A 4,504-nucleotide genomic window follows, 5' to 3' on the forward strand; every position below is an offset into this window, starting at 1 on the left:
TAAGCTAAACATGAAAGATACTGAATTAGATATTTTAAACATGGTTATGGATATTAAAAACAAATAAACAGACACTTGTAGAGTTTAATTAAATTGCAATGTCTATAGAAAAGTTCATGAAATACCCTCTTTTACTTATCTATTTCCCTAGAGTCCTATTCATTACAGTATGGTGGATGCCCTTGGTCAATCTCTTCTTTCTTTCCACTGATGAAAACAGAATCAAAAGAAAGAGCAGTATATGTTCATAAAATATGTATGCTAACGTATTGTCCACTGAAGAATTTAACCAGATAAATGACAAACAAGAAATAATTGTCCTAAAGTCGCCTAAGATTTAAAACAGAAACCTCTTGGTAATCAATTATTTGCAAAAAAAAGAAACTAATTGGATCAGCTTAAGCAGAAAATATTTATTTCTACCTTATTGAGAGCCTTAGCACTCATTATTAAGTGTCTCACCTTTTCTCTGCAAGCTAAAGTAGTCAAGAAGTACGACAGGAAGGAGAAAGATGTATGAAATTGATGTTTATATTTTTTTCAATGACTATAAATTTGATTCACAGTCACAAAAATACCACATAACTAGTGCAAATAAAATTCAGAAAAGGAAAAGTAAAGAAAGAAAACATAAAGAATAAATAATGACACGGTTGCCCATTTTCTGCCTTATTGCTCTGAGGCCTTAGTATAGGTTAATGAAATAGGAAACACTGCAGTCTGTAGGGTGTATCATCTCACATCAGGAACTTCCCTGGAAGTCTTCTGGTGGAACCCTGGGTGTTAACATTAACTGTGCTTATCACCCCTTGCCAGATGCTTAGACCATTTGTTTTGATTACTTTTCTCATTGCTAAGACAAAATGCCTAGCACCCAAACTCAAAAGGGGAAAAGCTATTTCAGTCTAATTTGTAGAGTTTTTAGTTCATAATCAGTTGGCTGCAAGCCAGTGTGCCATGGCATGGGGGCATCATAGAAGAGAAAAAGTTTATGGCAAAGCAGGGAAGCAGAGACTGTAAAAACAAGCAAGCAACAAATGGGTAGCTTCTTTCTGCCTCTTTGTATATTATATCTAGGTTACTTGGTTTAGGACAGATACCAAACCAATTAGTGGACTAATATAATAATTATAAACACTTAACTGCAGAATCAAACAATCTAGATCCAGCCACTTCTGCAGAAGTCCCACCTGTGACTTCATGAGGCTTTGGAAAGAGATCTAGACCCAAGCCATGAGGTGGATTGACAACTGGTGGTCAATTTATTACACCCAGCTGAACTGAACTAGCATGGTGCTATGCATGGGAGGCCCATCTGAGGATTGTTGCCAGCAGCATAAGAGGCAGAGCTAGAGAAGCTGTTTGGGATCTGCTGGAGCAGTTGGAAACTGATGGTTCTCTTGGGCTGCTCTGCTGGTGGACCTTGTCATGCTGGCTTTCCTGATGAACTTGCCTTTCTCCTTGAAGTAGGAACTTAGTACCTCGTTGTTGCTGAGGATGGCTGCAGTTCCCTTTGGGGAAGTCTGGTCCTCACCTTGAGCATGTCTTCTTGGATCTGGAGGGGAAGATGGTATGCACTGCTCAGCCTCCTGGAGAAGTTTGTGGAGTTGGCTTTCCTGATGAGAACTTGGCTGTTATTCTCAGAAGAGCTCTGGACCTCTTTGTCACTGAGGATGGTCATGCTACCTTTCAGGGGAGCTCTGGTTCTTAACTTGAGCACTGTTTCCTGGCTTCAATAAAGGTCCTTCAGCCTGCTAGCACAGATCCTTCATGCCCCTGACACAGATTTTCTAGATTCCACCATTCACCTTGGGCCTTCCCAGCACAGGTCGGTGAAATAGGCCTACACGAGACACTGTCTTGGGCTCTGGACCTCCAGCTAGACTCATAGGAGGTACTGTCGTGGGCCTTAGGTCTTCAACTGGACACTTGCAGGACGTTATCATGGAACTTGGGCCTTTATCTGGGTTCGTTAGTCTTTAGTGTGTGAAAAGATTCCCATACTTATTGTATATGCTTCTTTGGGTGATTCATTATAAAGTAATCTTATAAAATGTGTCTTATAATTCACTGTTCCCTTTGCAAAACCCCAAACCATGACAGGTCACAACATCACCACTGCGATGAGGAACCAAAGAAGCACAGGAGCCCATGTTCACACCTTTAGATGTCTGGTCTCTCTGGTGGCATTTGGTTGCTTTTTGCTGAATTGAGAATGAAGCTAAATGAGAGTGACATTCAGAGACTAGGTCATCATTCCTGCCAGTTTGTGATGGTCAGCTAAACATCAGCACCTAAAATACAACTCTTGGCTTAGATAAGTCTGATGAACTGTGCTCTGGGTTCTGGTTTTATTAATCATAGTCCATTATTCTAATAATGTATCTGTACAATAACGTCTACAGATCCCAGAGGCAAATGATCCTCAATATAGGCAGGATGAGTGAGCAAACTGGGGCCTCAGCAGAGACAGTGTTGAGGTTCAAGATCAAGTCTGAGCACCTGAGACTGAAATGGATGAATGATTCAGCTCCACCCTGAAGGCCGTAGACCTGAGACAGAAGGGGCTGGCCTTGCAATCAAGCTTTGAAGAGAGGTAATGCTGGCCATGAGACAAGTGGGCAAGAAGAACTATCTCACAATGTGGGAGTGCCAGCCTTGTTCTACTATGCCTTGAAGTTGATTATATAAAGTCCAGCCATTCTAAGGAGATGCACCTGCTTTACTCAGTCTGAGATAAATGGATTCTCACCCCAAAACACCCTCACAAAACACCCAGAATAACATTTGAACAAATATCTACCTTTTTAAATAAAATATTGAGTTCATTTCACATGTACATTTTTCTCCCTACCTTCTTTATATCTGACCACCACTACTACTATGTCTTATCATAACATTCCATACATACTTAAAACCAAGGAAAGGGTGGAGTTCCATCTTTAAAAACTAAACATGCATTTCAGACAACATATTCTTGGCAATGGGACCTGGACAACATTGATCAAACACCGTAGGGAAAGTTCTCACTTTACATTATAAAAAGGAGAGCCAGATAGCAACTGCTACAGAAATGAAAGAAGATGGAAAACTTTAACAAACTGTTTTCTTAAAAGAGACTTCCTCCACTGCCCGAGATCTTGAATAGCCTCCTGGTCAGTCATCCAGGAAGCAATTGTTCACATAATTGATGAACTTGGCTTCCACTTTGGGAAAAGAACTACCTTTTTCTATACTTGCTTGCATTTTTGCTTCAATGTCTTCTACAGAAGTAGGTCCTTTTGGTGTTTTAGGAGTCTTTTCCTGTTTCTTTTCTTTTCTTTCTTTTTTTTCTTTTCCTGTTTCTTAAAGGATTCCTGCCCTTTTGATCTTGTCGTTGATGGTTTTAAGTCTTTTTGGTTCTGGTTTGATTTTTGTGCATTTTTTGGCTGGAGTATCTTGTACTGATTGCTTCACTGGAGCTTTCTCTTCAGTTTCTTCATCATTAAAATCATCACTGTCATCACTGTCATCATCCTCATCCACGTCCTCATAGTCCTCGTCGTCTTCATCAGCAATGAGTTTTACTTTTTTCTGTGGAGCCGTGCTGCCACCTCCAGTGACAGATCGCTTTCCAGATAGACTTAGGAGTTTTACATCTTCTTCCTCTTCCTCTTCCTGCTCTGCACCTTTGTCCACAGCTACTAAATGCCGTCCACTAATATGCACAGGCCCTGAACCACACTTCAACCTTAAGACAACAGGTGGTGTAATTTCAAAGCCCCCAAAGGAAACTGTTAGCTGTACAGACATTTTCAAAGTTGTCAGTGTTACGTTAATTGGACTGGCTTCATAATTCATAGCCGCTGCCTCAACAATGTGCAATTCATCCTTTTCACCAGCCCCTAAAGTGACCGTTCTTAATGACAACTGGTGCTCATTTTCATTTTTATTCACCTTATAGTGCTAACTTTGTTGGCCTTTAGTTCACAAACGAAGAGATAGTTCTGGGGCCTCAGGGGGCTCATGTCCATATCCATCGAATCTTCCATGGAGTGGTGCCGTGCACTTAGGTGGGAGAGAACGCAGACGGAAGTGAATGAGTACTGCTCCACAGAACAGATGCACAGGACAGAATCACTCCAGGGTGAACAAATATCTAGGTAGCCTGTAGTCTAGCCAACGTATAACATTAAGCAGCACATTGGTCTCTTGTGATAGTATTGAACACTGGTGAACCTAATGCCATGTGTATTATCTGTTTTCTTTCAAGACAAGAGATGTTAATGTCTGAGTTGTTTTTCCTAAACTAAAAATCTCAGTATTCAGGTTGCTTTGCAGTGTTGTCACTTTGCAGTAAAGAAATGGGCTTTTAGTTGCCATCTGGTCCCTCGTCTCTAAAGGGTTCACCTGAAAAAGTATAGATTTGATGGTGTCCTTTCCCTTTATCTCTCATTGTCATTATCAGTTATAGAGAATCCTTTGATTGTGTGCAAACATGAAGCATGTATTGGTTACTACATTA

At 40.7% G+C, this 4,504-nt stretch overlaps 1 pseudogene; it reads right to left on the reverse strand.

The window, feature by feature from the left end:
- Window positions 1-1,790: 1,790 nt before the first annotated feature.
- Window positions 1,791-4,031, reverse strand: LOC101589716 (annotated as a pseudogene).
- Between the last annotated feature and the right edge of the window lie 473 nt (window positions 4,032-4,504).

Source organism: Octodon degus, unplaced genomic scaffold, assembly GCF_000260255.1.
Source record: "Octodon degus isolate 3935 unplaced genomic scaffold, OctDeg1.0 scaffold00109, whole genome shotgun sequence".
Classification (NCBI taxonomy): Eukaryota; Metazoa; Chordata; class Mammalia; order Rodentia; family Octodontidae; genus Octodon; species Octodon degus.